Below are 14333 nucleotides of genomic sequence, written 5' to 3'. Positions count from 1 at the left end.
TAGTCTGAATACGGTAGGCCTGGGCAAATTAAGGCCCAGGGGCCGCATGCGGCCTGTTAAGCTTTTCAATCTGACCCGCCGGACATTCCCAAATATTTTTTTTAGATCTTAAAGACGGAAACACTATGTGCCACCATGATATGAGTGATGTTTTCAAATTACCGTAAGTCTTGAACTATACAAAGTATTTCAATGGCTGGAATCTGTGCTTTTGCTTGATATACTAGTTACTATGGTCATCTAAGTAGTTACTATGGTTATCTACTTCACAGCAGCTCAGAGGAGGCACCAAGCAGTGTGAGGGGGCAGCGTTTCCACAGATTTTCAGCCTGAAATGTGGGTGTCAGGGACTGACGCGGAAAGAAATTTTTACAACAAAGTTGTAAAGCTTAGTGATATATCAGATGTATCAGATTCTAGGTGGTTTTTTTACCCTTTGCGTTCATATTTCGCTGTGTTTGTTGAATTTTTGTTCCGTTTTGCTTGATTGTAAAATATGTAGATTGAGAGGGGGTGTGACGTTCATATGTTGTCAATATTCAGTGTTTTATCGTTCATAGCTAATATTGTAAATCCCACATTCTTTATTTTCATGTACATTTTGGGTGTCTCACTCAGTAAAAAAATGTAAAATTCCATTCCGTTTAAGACGGTCTGTCAAAACATTTTTAGCATTCAATCAGACATTATTGTGAGCTTTTGTATTAGTGTTCCTAAAAATAGACACATTTTTTCTCTAAATTTGGGCCTTCTAGTCAAAATAATTGCCCAGGCCTGGTATGCAGTCCACTCTGCATTGTTGATACACCAGTCCACATGTCCTCTCTTCTTAACAGACTCATCAAAGCAAAGTCAGATAAGGTTTTCATCTTAGCCTGGTTCATATTTTATTGCTTGGTGTTTAATGCATATTTGAAATCCTACACAACCATGAAAACAACATAATCTGGTGTCTTTACTATTTAAGGTATCTAGTGACAGGATCAAGGTACTAATAAAACATGGGGAGAGTTTAATTACTTAGTGGGAAGTAGGGCTGGGCGATATATCGATATAAACGTGATATCGCAGGTTTGTCTCTGTGCGATATAGAAAATGACTATATCGTAATATTCGATTATATGTTCTCCCACAGTTAGTTTTAGCTGCGTGCATTACATTACTGGCGTTTCTCACTCCTTCTCGTCTTCTTCTCACAGAGACATAAAACATACGTCACATACTCTCGCGAGTGTAGCGTCATACGCGCTTGCCGATGTTGTAAGCACAATACCAATTTGCAAAATGCGCAACCGCATTTTGCAAATTTAATGTCAAATCAAATCAAATCAAATCAAACCAAACTACTGACTAAACTACTACCAAGTGTGGATTCAGGTCGGGTGGCCTATTTCAAGTTCCAGGTAACCCTACATTATTATATTTTATAAATAGTAAACCAAGTTGTGGTAGTAGTTTAGTCAGTAGTTCTGTCGTGGATGTACACTGTATAGTGATGAATCCAATAAACATTTGATTAGATTTGATTTGACATTAAATTTGCAAAATGCAGTCGCGCATTTTGCAAATTGTGCTTACAACACCAACCAGAGAGGTAGCAGCATGGCTAACGTTAGCTGAGGCAGGCCGAGCGGAGCGGAGCTTGTGACATTACAAGAGAGAGATGGTGTGAAACTGATCACAAATGGAGGAAGAACAATAAATGCCCAAAATAAAGAACAGGGTGTCCATCATCTGCCGGTGGTTTGGCTTCAAGTGGGAGGATATTCAGCAGACAACAGCAATATACAAAGTATGCAGCAGAAGTGTTACTACAAAAAGGTAGCAGCACTACTAATTTGTTCTTTCATTTAAAAAGTCACCTGCGAGAGAATGAAGAGTATTTAATAAGTACACTTTTGGTCAATTGACTCAGTTGTGATTTCCCTCTCTGCATGAAAGTTTAAAAGTAGCATATATTTAAGGCCTACTGAAATTAGATTTTCTTATTCAAACGAGGATAGCAGGTCCATTCTATGTGTCATACTTGATCATTTCGCGATATTACCATATTTTTGCTGAAAGGATTTAGTAGAGAAAAACGACGATAAAGTTCGCTACTTTTGGTCTTTCTTAAAAAAGCCCTGTCTTTCCCGGAAGTAGTGCGCGTGACGTCACAGATTGTTGGACTCCTCACATCCACCCATAGATGACAATCATGGACGCCAGCAGCGCGAGCGATTCTGACCGAGCGATTCTGACCGAGAAAGCGACAATTTCCCCATTAATTGAAGCGAGGATGAAAGATTTGCGTTTGAGGATATTGATAGCGACGGACTAGAAAAAAAAAAAAAGCGACAGCTCCGGGCGGCGGCAGTGTGAGCGTTTCAGATGTAATTAGACTCATATACTAGGATAATTCTGGAAGATCCCTTATCTACTTATTGTTTTAATAGTGTTTTAGTGAGATTTTAAAGATTGTAAAGTAAAGATTGTAAAGACATACCTCGAGGTCGGATGGCTGCGTTGAACACACTGTGTCTCAGAGAGAAGCCGAGGAGCCAAGCTCACAGCTGCTGCAGAGCGACAAATAATCCACGGATGTCTTCGGTAAGATATATATCACAATTTACCCATAAAAAAACATGCTTGTTGACGTAGAGAAAACATGTTCGCTTGACCACTATGCTTTCACAACAAACAAAGAAACGCTGGCTGGGTCTCGGTGCTAAAGACAGCTACAATCCACTGCTTTCCACCAACAGCATTGTTCTTTATAGTCTCCATTATTAAATTAACAAATTGCAAAAGATTCAGCAACACAGATGTCCAAAATACTGTATAATTATGCGGTTAAAGCAGACGACTTTTAGCTGTGTGTGTGTGCACAGCGCTAATATTTCCTTACGGTCCGTGACGTCACGCGTATACGTCATCATTCCGCGATGTTTTGAACACGAAACTTCCAGTAAATTTAAAATTGAAATTTAGTAAACTAAAAAGGCCGTATTGGCATGTGTTGCAATGTTAATATTTCATCATTGATATATAAACTATCAGACTGTGTGGTTGGTAGTAGTGGGTTTCAGTAGGCCTTTAATGCAGTATGAACAAGAATGTTTTAATGTAGACACATAGAATCATCATACTGCTGTGATTATATGCATCAAGGCTTCACGGTGGCAGAGGGGTTAGTGCATCTGCCTCACAATACGAAGGTCCTGCAGTCCTGGGTTCAAATCCAGGCTTGGGATCTTTCTGTGTGGAGTTTGCATGTCCTCCCCGTGAATGCGTGGGTTCCCTCCGGGTACTCCGGCTTCCTCCCAATTTAGGGCCAATTTAGGTTGATTGGCAACACTAAATTGGCCTTAGTGTGTGAATGTGAGTGTGAATGTTGTCTGTCTATCTGTGTTGGCCCTGCGATGAGGTGGCGACTTGTACCCCGCCTTCCGCCCGATTGTAGCTGAGATAGGCGCCAGCGCCCCCCGCGACCCTGAAAGGTGGGTGTTCATTCGAGGCAAGGCAAAATATCGTAATATATATCGTATATCGCAATATGGCATGAAAATATCGCGATATTAATAAAAGCCAATATTGCCCAGCCCTAGTGGGAAGCATACCGATGTGTGTAGTTGCAGTGTTTGTTATTACTCACCGGCTATTAAAGAGTCAGAGGTCCTTGTGTAGCTAGCAGCTTGGTGTGGAAAGACACAGGCGCAGCAGCATATGGGATATTAATGTAATAGTGTGCTTACATTAAATAATTTAATGTTATTTGTCAATGCCCATGACAACAGAACCCATACTCACTTGTTAGTGTAGGTTCTCTGCAGCGATGTTCGCTAGCTATGTAACAACTAAACCAACAATTTGCAGTTGTGCTCATTAGAAAATAACTTACTGCTGAATAAACGTTTACTTCTTCAATAACATAAAAGACAGCTTATTAAAACAGCTTAGTAAGATGCAGTATAATACAACTTACTTAACACAGGAATCAAAACATTAACTTTAAATGTAGACGCATTAAAACGCTCATTTCCGCCGAGGTTTAAGCCCCGCCCTCAAATAATTGCCATCTGTCATTAATTGGTCAATGGGGAAGATTGACAACTGTTGATCCAATGCAAATCTAAGGCAGGCATGAGGCGTTCAAAGCTTACATTTAGCATGGGCAATCTTACAATCCTACAAAAACAAACACAAACGTCAATATTTTAAAGTACATTTTCCCAGCATTAAATGTAATGAAAAACTGATAATAATAATATATCATGACAAATGAAATGCAATCTTATTTCAATTCATCCTGTAATTAATCAGTCATTCAGTTAAAAAATACATAAATTTTAGTGTAGATGTGCCAAAAGGTATTAAATATTTATATGTACTATATTTACTGTTTATATATATATATATATATTGTAATAATCCCAGGAATGCAGGCTCATACAACTTCTCCGTTTTATCGTATCTTTATTGCACAAGATGCAAAACAACCATACAACAGGACTCATGTGTCTTTTTCCAACCGACTTCCCGGGCAACTCGAACACACACACCCCCTATCAACAATGTCACTTCCCTATATCTTCCCGGAAGTCCCGCCCCCCGGCCAAAGCCATTCGCTAACACCCTGTAGCAGCCGCTACACCGCCCCCCCCTTACAAAAAGTCCTCGCCCTCGAGGACTGACCCGTAAGGCAACATTTGGTGACATCACAACAGCATGTAAATCAGAGCAACACATTAGTGCAAACAAAACAATGTAGACAACGTAACCTTTACATCACACAAAACAGGTTTACAACACCCACACCCAATTTTCCCTAGTCTAAGGACACCACAAAGTCTTGCAAGCGGTCCGGAGGCCTCTTTTCCCGCCTCGGCTGCTCCCTTCCAGTCCCCAGGAATGGGACAACTGGGTCAGGTGTGCCAGTCCTCGGGAGGGAGCTGGAAGGGGCGGGGGACACAAGGGGAGGGGAAATTGATTCTTCCTGGAGGGTAAACGGGGTATTGGGAACGGGCTGGGTGGGCAAGGGAGAGGTCACCTGTGTATCCGAGGCAAGGGAAGGGGGACCCCCCCGGTAGGGGGCTAGTCTGTCTCTGTGGAGGGCCACTTTCCTTCCCCGGGGGGGCAGCTGGACACGATACACAACCTCTCCCAGCTTCTGGAGTATCCTACAGGGCCCTGTCCATTTGCTGTCCAGCTTGGGACTGCGGCCCTTCTTCCGAATCGGGTTGTAAACCCAGACCAACTCGCCTGGCACGAAGTCCCTCCCTCGGGTCGTCATGTCATAGTAGCGTTTTTGTTTCACACCAGCTTCCTGCAGCCGCTCCCGAGCAAAACTGTGGGCTGAGTCCAGCCGGTCCTGTAATTTCCTGGCGTACTCTGGTCCTGCAGCGAAGGCCGGGGCATCAGGAGGGCGGCCAAAGGCCAGCTCTGCTGGTGTGCGCATCTCTCTCCCTAGCATGAGAAGCGCCGGTGTGCACTCCGTGGATTCCTGGACAGCAGAGCGACACGCCATCAGCACCAGCGGTAGGTGTTCGTCCCAGTCACGCTGGTGGCGGGAGGTGACAATGGCGAGCTGGTCTCCCAGGTTGCGGTGGAAACGCTCCACCAACCCATCACTCTGAGGGTGCAATGGGGTAGTGCGGGTTTTGTGGATACCCAGGCGCTCGCACAAGGCGGAAAACACCCGGGACTCAAAGTTTGTGCCCCGGTCACTGTGCAGAGACGCCATAACGCCAAACCGACTTATCATGCCCCCCACCAGGGCATCAGCAATGGTCTCTGCCTCCTGGTTGGGAATGGCGTATGCCTCTGGCCATTTTGTAAAATAGTCAATGGCGGAAAGGACATAGCGGTTCCCCTTGTCCGACCGTGGGTAGGGCCCCGTAATGTCAATCCCCACCCTGTCCATGGGGCACCCCACTGGGAACTGTTGGAGCGGCGCCTGTGAGCGCCCAGTGGGGCCTTTGCGGGCAACGCAGGGGTCGCAGCGGCGGCAGAAATCATCCACATCTCTCTTCTGCCGACCCCAATAGAACCCCTGTCGCAGCCGCTTAAGTGTTTTGGCGACCCCGAAATGTCCAGACCCACCTTCCCCATGCAGTGCCCTAAGCACCGCCCCTTGCAGTCCCTTTGGCACCACCACCTGCCACTGGTCTTCACCCGTGGCCGCGGCCTTAAATGCCCGCTGCAGCACGCCTTGGGACACCCGCAGTGAGTCAAACATGGCCCAAAGTCCCTTGGTAGCCTTGGAGAATGGTGCCACCGCCTCCCAAGGCGGGCGCTGCCCAGCCTCTACCCACTGCAAGACAGGATGGAGGTCTGTGTCACCCTCCTGTGCGTGCCTCCAATCAGTGTTCGTCACAGTCTGTAGTTCCCTGCAGGCAACGTTATCAGCCTGACTGACGGCCACACCCTCAGCGCCTTCCGCCCGCCGCTCTTGTTCCCGAGCTTCCCTGCGCTCGCAGTAACGACATCCGTCTGCTGCACACGGCCGGCGAGAGAGTGCGTCCGCGTTGGAGTGGCGAGCGCCCGGCCCATGTTCTATTTTAAAGTCGTATCCTTGTAGCTCTTCCAACCACCTGGCGACCTGCCCCTCCGGCTCCCGGAAAGTCATTAGCCACTGGAGGGCAGAGTGGTCAGTCCTAATCACAAAGGGGAGGCCACACAGGTAGTATTTAAAGTGTCTGATAGAGAGCACCACGGCCAGCAGTTCTCGGCGGGTGACGCAGTAATTACGCTCCGACTTTGTGAGTTTCTGACTGAAGTATGCCACAACCCTCTCCCCTTCCTGCCACGGCTGTGCAAGTACACCCCCCACCCCCACCCCGCTGGCATCAGTGTCCAGTAAGAAGGGTAGGGCGAGGTCAGGTGGGGCGAGTACCGGGGCCTCACACAGGGCCCGTTTCAACCCCCAGAATGCCTCCTGGCACCCTTCGGACCACACAAAGTCTTTGCCTCTTTCCAGCAAATGGTATAGGGGCGCGGCGATTGTAGCAAAACCCCGCACGTGCCTCCGGTAGTAAGAGGCAAGCCCAATGAAGCTCTTCAGCTGTCCTTGGTCTCGAGGGGCGGGCCAGTCTCTCACGGCCCGCACTTTCTCACCCATGGCGCCAATGCCATTGGCACCCAGCTCATGTCCCAAGAAGGTTACTTCTCGTCGCATGAAACTGCATTTCTCAGGGTGCAGTTTAAGGCCCGCTGCTCGAATCCTCTCCAGGACTCTCCTCAAGGACCCCAAAGCTGCTTCGAAAGAACGCCCGTGTACCAGGATGTCGTCCAGGTATACCAGGCACTCTTGGCGTGGAATACCAGCCAGTACTTTGTCCATAAGCCGGGCAAAAGTGGCGGGTGCATTACAGAGCCCAAAACTAAGGACTTTGAATTGCCACAAGCCCCGGCCAGTACAGAAGGCGGATTTAGGGCGAGATTCGGGAGAAAGGGGTACTTGGTAATATCCGCTCTTAAGGTCCAGAGTGGTGAACCACGAAGAGCCGGAAACTAGGTCCAGGGACTCATCAATACGGGGTAGGGGGTAAGAGTCCTTTGTGGTCACTTCGTTCAACCGTCTGTAATCTACACAGAATCGCTAATCATCAGCCTTCTTCTTCGCGACCATGACCACAGGTGCCACCCAGGGGCTCTCAGACGGCTCAATAAAGTCGGCCCGCAGCAGGTCATCCACGGCCTTGTCGCATACCTGCTGCCGAGCGAGGGGGATGCGGCGCGCGTGACACTTGATGGGCCGCGCCAAGCCAGTGTCTATTACATGCTCTGCCAAGTGGGTTCTTCCCACTTCATTCTCATTCGTTGCAAAGCTGCCCTAAAATTCCATCAGCAGCTGTTTCAGCTGTTCTTGTTGCTGTTTTTCCAGGTCTCCGTACTCCTCTCTCCACACCCCTTCTCCCACGACCGAGGGGCCCGGCGGTGGGCGAGGGGATGTGGCCGGGGCTGCCCGGGGCTGGCATCCCCGGGTAGTAAACTGCTCGGTCTCCCCCCTCATTGGCTGAAGGGAGACAGGGTGAGGGCAGGAGTAGTAATTTGGTGCGGTGTGGGGCAACCAGAATGCAGAGGCATGCGGTGAAACGGGAAGGGGCCCGGGAACTAGGGTACCCATGGCAACTGTTGGGCCGCCCGGGAAGTTAAGTGTACCCCTCCCCATGTCTAGCAGGCACCCAGTGACTCGGAGGAAGTCCAGCCATAAGATGCAGCAGTCTTGCACGTCTGCCACCCAAACTAGATGGCGGACTTTTTTTCCCCCCCACGCACAACCACAGGAACCCCTTCCCCACCATAGGAGCAAGCTGGCCAGTGACTGTGCGGAGCTGTACTGCTGTAGGCTCAAGTGGTGTACTGCTGGGCAGAACATCTGGTCTTACCAGCGTTACTGATGACCCCGTGTCCACCAGGCCCGCGGTAGGCACCCCCTGGACAGAGACAGCAATGTGGCAGGAGCCCCCTCCCTTGGGGCCCCCTCGAGTCCAGCCCACCGCCATTGGTGGCACACTGCTGTCGTCTGCTTCTGGGGGGGACGGAGCCCCTCCCCCCTGGCTGTGCCGCTGGGCTCCTCCGGTTGCCAGAAAGCGAGGAGTAGAAGAAGGGGAGTCGTCGTCTGCTTCTGGGGGGGATGGAGCCCCTCCCCCCTGGCTGTGCTGACGGGCTCCCTCCCCTGCCTGACGAGCGTGTGCTGGCGAGTCAGGGTTCGTGGTGGCTGTAGGGGCCCGCATACCCCCGACTATGCGGGCCCGGCGCCGTTTCCCGGCTCACGACGAGTGGCAGGGCACTCCCTGCGAAAGTGTCCAGGTTGGCCACATCCCCAGCAGACCTGCATGGGGCGCGGGCCACGTTAATTTTGCAGAGTCACCGCCCTCAGTAGTTCGGTAATTTCTGTCGCCCAAGCCGGCGCCATGTCACCAGACGGGTGTGACGACACCGCCCTCACTGGATGGGGTTTCATTTCCAGTTCCCCAGCTGCAGCAGCACTTCCCAGCATCTCCCTCTCAACAGCAGCTTCCAGTGCCTCCTGCAGGGACCTCGGGTGCTGAAGCTGCACTTGCACGCGCAGGTCAGGAGGAGTAATGGCTCCAACAAACAGATCAGTTGCGAGTTCGTTTCGTGCCTCAGCAGGCAGGTGACCATATGCACGGCGCACCTGGCCCTCAATGTCATTAGCAAGCCCCCGGAGTGGCTCGCCAGGCTTCCTGCACCTCCCTCTCAGTTCAGTTTTTAGAAGTGCTGGCTGAGACCATCTCCCAAACCTCCTCTTGAGCGCCCCCACCAGGGCTGCGTAGCATCGCTGCTGTTCGGGATCCAGCAGCAGGAGGCACGAAAGAGCCTCTCCCTCTAGACACAAAGCCAATTGCAATGCTTTGTCCTTTGCTTCCCACCTTCTAGCGTCTGCCAACAGTTCAAATTGAGCGTGGAACGCCTCCCAATCCGATCCACCGGCAAATTTTGGCGTCTTCACTGATGCAGCAGACGGTGGGGGGGCCGCGCCGTGCGGGGAAGTTGCTGGCGGCGGCGGCGGCGGCGGCGGCAACTTTACATCTTCACGGGTCGACGAGCCGCTAGTCTGCGAGCAGTAGCGTGGCTGTTCGACAGTCACCCGCTCCAAAACAGCGTCATCCCGCTCCACTTTATACTTCATTTCACCGGAGCTAAACATGATAAACGGCTAGCGGTCCTAGCTAACTCACAGACTGAAGCTAACTGGCTAATGCGTCCTTACCGCGACAAAGTCTCCTTCGAACTCGCCGTTTTACTTCTGACACCAGTGTAATAATCCCAGGAATGCAGGCTCATACAACTTCTCCGTTTTATCGTATCTTTATTGCACAAGATGCAAAACAACCATACAACAGCACTCATGTGTCTTTTTCCAACCGACTTCCCGGGCAACTCGAACACACACACCCCCTATCAACAATGTCACTTCCCTATATCTTCCCGGAAGTCCCGGCCCCCGGCCAAAGCAATTCGCTAACACCCTGTAGCAGCCGCTACAATATATATATATATATATATATATATATATCCTAAAATCCTACAAAAACACTACTAAAACACAAACTTCAAGATTTTAAAGTGCATTTTTTCCAGCATCTATGTATTGAAAAACTGATAATAATAATATTATGACAAATGAAAGCAAACTCATTTTAATTTATCCTGTAATTAGTCAGTCATTGAGTTAAAAAAAGGCATACAATTTTAGTGCAGATGTGCCAAAAGGTAACGTCTGCTTGTATAGGGGCCAAAGTGACCCCTGAGATTCAGCAGATGACGCTGTGGTGACAAAAGATTGGTGTGAGAAGTCTTTTGTGACTTATACTGCTGCCTGAAAGAATAAAATATAAATCCTCATTAAGTTTTTTTTTTATCATGGAATTTATAAAGACACAGAAAAAGTTACTTTGAACATACTTTTTAACAGTGCTGCCATACATGTTGGTCGAGGGGTTTATTTTGCTGACACATTTCATAGGTGAAACAATGGCGGTGCAGCTCCGGTGGAGAGATTGGGTTCCAGATCCCAGTGGATATGCCGGCCAAATGGATCTGGATCTCACGCTTGGATGCACGGATTGAATCCCGTAAGAGGTCTCTGAGGTCTCCTTCAGTGGGAGGAATGTGCTTCCCAACAATGTGGACTTTGCATCAAACTACATTTTGCATCAAAGCATTGCGCCATAGCAGGGAGAATCATTCATATTTCATGCATTGTATCATTCTGCACAGATTGAGATAAGATCACTAGTGGTCCCTATCATACATAAATCGTAAATACTAAATACTTGTTTTCATTTTGACCGCATTATACCATTTTTTACCAACAATGAATATCAAGGTTTTAAATTAGTAAAGAAGTTAAACATTGTACTGATATGATCCAGTTTAAGAGGCTGTTCAAATTAATAGTGCTTACAAAGTACAAAGAAGAAGAATTATGAGAAACATGTTCAACCTTATTGAAAATAAGATATTCTTCATCTCAGTATATTGGTAATGACTGGATTAGTTAATTGCATGTTACAGAACTGTTGTATTGCTTATTCACGGATGTCATTTTGATATTTTGCTGTAAAGAGGGTCAGTAGATGTATTTATGTATTTGTGGGCGCTCTGAAGTGGGAAAGAGGTCGGATTAAATAAGCTTTGCTTCTTCCTACTCCTTTTCGGACATGATGAAATGTGAGGTAATATTGTATTGTTTGTATTGTATTGTGTTGTAAATATTCATGTTCAAAATAAACTAAGAAAAGAAATAAAGAATTATTAACATACCCTTTTTTATATATGATTTTTTTTTAAGGGAGACACACAAAGTATGCAATATTTAGCAACTATAAGGTGCAATGTGGAATATTTGGCAGATGTTTATTGCAGCCTTGACCAGGGCTGGTGTTCTCGGCAGACTTATATGAGGGTCCAGTCAGAAATGTGAACAGGGCATCATGTATACACGTTGTTCCATCATGCTGCAGCACATTTTTCTCTGTGCTTATGAGTAGTAACTTATATATATATATATGTATAGACATTAGGTCAGGAAATATATATACGTTAAGTCAGGTTTCCCTGCTCTTCAGGGGATTTCTTTTCTTCAGGAAAAATCCACTGAAGAGCAGGGGAACCTCCGAAACGGTCTTGTATGGATGAATAAGCCGCTGTGTTTTTTCCTGAACTAACGTATATTCCGCTCTACCCCGGTATTGAGTACTGTATAACGGATAAACCACAGAAACCTTGACTATATATATATATATATATATATATATATATATATATATATATATATATATATACCCTGCCATGTCCATAACAAACACCATGTTCAAACATAAGGGTGTCCATATGTGCACTTGGCACCAGGACACCCTAGGCCGCAGTTCCATGATCGACTTTGTAGTTGTGTCATCGGATTTGCGGCCTCATGTTTTGGACACTCGGGTGAATGGGGGGGGGCTTTCTAACGATCACCACCTGCGATGGTGGGGGAGGATGCCGGACAGACCTGGCAGGCCCAAACGCATTGTGAGGGTCTGCTGGGAACGTCTGGCAGAGTCTCCTGTCAGAGAGAGTTTCAATTCCCACCTCCGGAAGAACTTTGAACATGTCACGAGGGAGGTGCTGGACATTGAGTCCGATTGGACCATGTTCCTTACCTCTAATGTCGAGGCAGCTGATTGAAGTCTTGTTCACGAGTGAGGGAAGAGTGGATCGCGAGATCGACAGGAGGATCGGTGCGGCGTCTTCAGTAATGCGGACGCTGTATCTATCCGTTGTGGTGAAAAAGGAGCTGAGCCGGAAGGCAAAGCTCCCAATTTACCGGACGATGTACGTTCCCATCCTCACCTATGGTCATGAGCTTTGGGTCATGACCGAAAGGAGAAGATCACGGGTACAAGCGGCCGAAATTAGTTTCCTCCGCCGGGTGGCGGGGCTCTCCCTTAGAGATAGGGTGAGAAGCTCTGTCATCCGGGAGGAACTCAAAGTAAAGCCACTACTCCTCCACATCGAGAGGAGCCAGATGAGGTAGTTCGGGCATCTGGTCAGGATGCCACCCAAACGCCTCCCTAGGGAGGTGTTTAGGCAACGTCCAAACGGTAGGAGGCCACGGGGAAGACCCAGGACAAGTTGGGAAGACTATGTCTCCCCGCTGGCCTGGGAATGCCTCGGGATGGCCCTGGAAGGCCTCGGGATACCCCGGGAAGAGCTGGACGAAGTGGCTGGGCAGAGGGAAGTCTGGGCTTCCCTGCTTAGGCTGCTGCCCCCGCGACCCGACCTCGGATAAGCGGAAGAAGATGGATGGATGGATATACCCCGCCTTCCGCCCGATTGTAGCTGAGATAGGCGCCAGCGCCCCCCGCAACCCCAAAAGGGAATAAGCGGTAGAAATGGATGGATGGATGGATGGATATATATATATATATATATATATATATATATATATATATATATATATATATATATATATACAGTATATATATACAGTACAAGCCAAAAGTTTGGACACACGTCATTTAATGCGTTTTCTTTATTTTTATGACTATTGACATTGTAGATTGTCACTGAAAACATCAAAACTATGAATGAACACACGTGGAGTTATGTACCTAACAAAAAAGAAGGTGAAATAATTGAAAACATGTTTTATATTCCAGTTGCTTCAAAATAGCCACCCTTTACTCTGATTACTGTTTTGCACACTCTTGACATTCTCTCGATGAGCTTCAAGAGGTAGTCACCTGAAATGGTTTTCACTTCACAAGTGTGCTTGAAGCTCATCGAGAGAATGCCAAGAGTGTGCACAGCACACAATCTTAGTACCTCAGCAGGTTGATACGGAATATTCAAAATGGCTCACTGAATTTATAGCATTTTGTAATTTTTACGGTATTTTTACATACTTTGCAGATTGTTAATACAATTGGATATGGTTTAATGAATACAATGACACAAGCATATAAAGTCAACTTTTTTTCCCACTCTACTGGTACTTTAAGTAAAAAAAAAAGGAGGGCGGGACAGTCTGGGGGCAAGGGTGAAAACCCGAGAGCCACAATAAGCACATATACACGTTAGGACACAGAAACCACAAGACTTGCAACAGGGGAGCGGGGAGACTCCGGAGCCAAAGTTGCAGTCATTCTGATGCTGCTCCAGTCGTCCGTCACCCCTGGGGAGTTAAATGGTGGCAAAGATAAGGGGTGGAGGGTGGGGGGATATGTGCATATGTATCTATGGTCCATGGTTTGTGTGTGTGTTATGTGTGTAGGCATGGATTCGCTCTGCAGGCACGGTGAACTGAGTTCAACTCCCCAGGTATTGTTGACAGGGAAGGGGTTTGTTGCGTCTTTACCACACTATTCTCTTGGAGAGCCTTGAACGACTTTGTCAGGCTGCAGCCAGGGAAAACTGAAACAAATGTTTGTGTTTGAGCAAGCGAAAACAAATTTAAACTTACCACTTTAATTGTCTATTTCTTGTCCCCAAATTCATAATGCAGGGCAGACGGTGTTTTTCAGTTTTCGATTTAGACCAAAATCACAAAAGTCTGAGTGTCCATGCTTTGCCCGCATCCTCCAATCATTTGTGGCAGCTTTGGGGTACTTTGAACGGCTTCCAGCATCTTCCAATTTGTTGATACACCAGAGCAAGGTTTACTCCAATCAGCAGATGTCCTGTTATCATGATTCCAAAGAGGTAGATATCGTCATAGTCCTTGACTGAAAGAGTCACCAGGCATGCAGGAACTCTGCTTCTCCCAAGAGTCCATCGTGTGTACGGCAACAACCATTTCGTCAGGACATGCAGGTTCTCCCGAACCACAGATCTTGTCA

The 14333-nt window shown here is 47.5% G+C and overlaps 1 protein-coding gene across 7 annotated transcripts in view; it reads right to left on the bottom strand.

Moving 5' to 3' along the window:
* LOC133568410 (uncharacterized) overlaps positions 1-4064 on the bottom strand; it is a 61052-nt gene extending 56988 nt beyond the window's left edge. For 3 of the 7 annotated variants that reach the window (XM_061920311.1, XM_061920310.1, XM_061920314.1), the window contains exons 1-2: positions 3790-4064; positions 3635-3673 (exon numbers count right to left, since the gene is read on the bottom strand). The gene's annotated coding sequence lies outside the window, so the exon portion shown is untranslated. Of the gene's footprint in view, positions 1-2485; positions 2556-3634; positions 3674-3789 lie in introns of all 7 variants that reach the window. The other 4 variants (XR_009809598.1, XM_061920312.1, XM_061920315.1 and 1 more) reach the window with 2 other exon arrangements.
* Positions 4065-14333: the final 10269 nt, after the last annotated feature.

The sequence above is a fragment of the Nerophis ophidion genome, linkage group LG14, assembly GCF_033978795.1.
Source record: "Nerophis ophidion isolate RoL-2023_Sa linkage group LG14, RoL_Noph_v1.0, whole genome shotgun sequence".
Lineage (NCBI taxonomy): Eukaryota > Metazoa > Chordata > Actinopteri > Syngnathiformes > Syngnathidae > Nerophis > Nerophis ophidion.
This window is presented reverse-complemented; position numbering and strand designations above follow the sequence as displayed.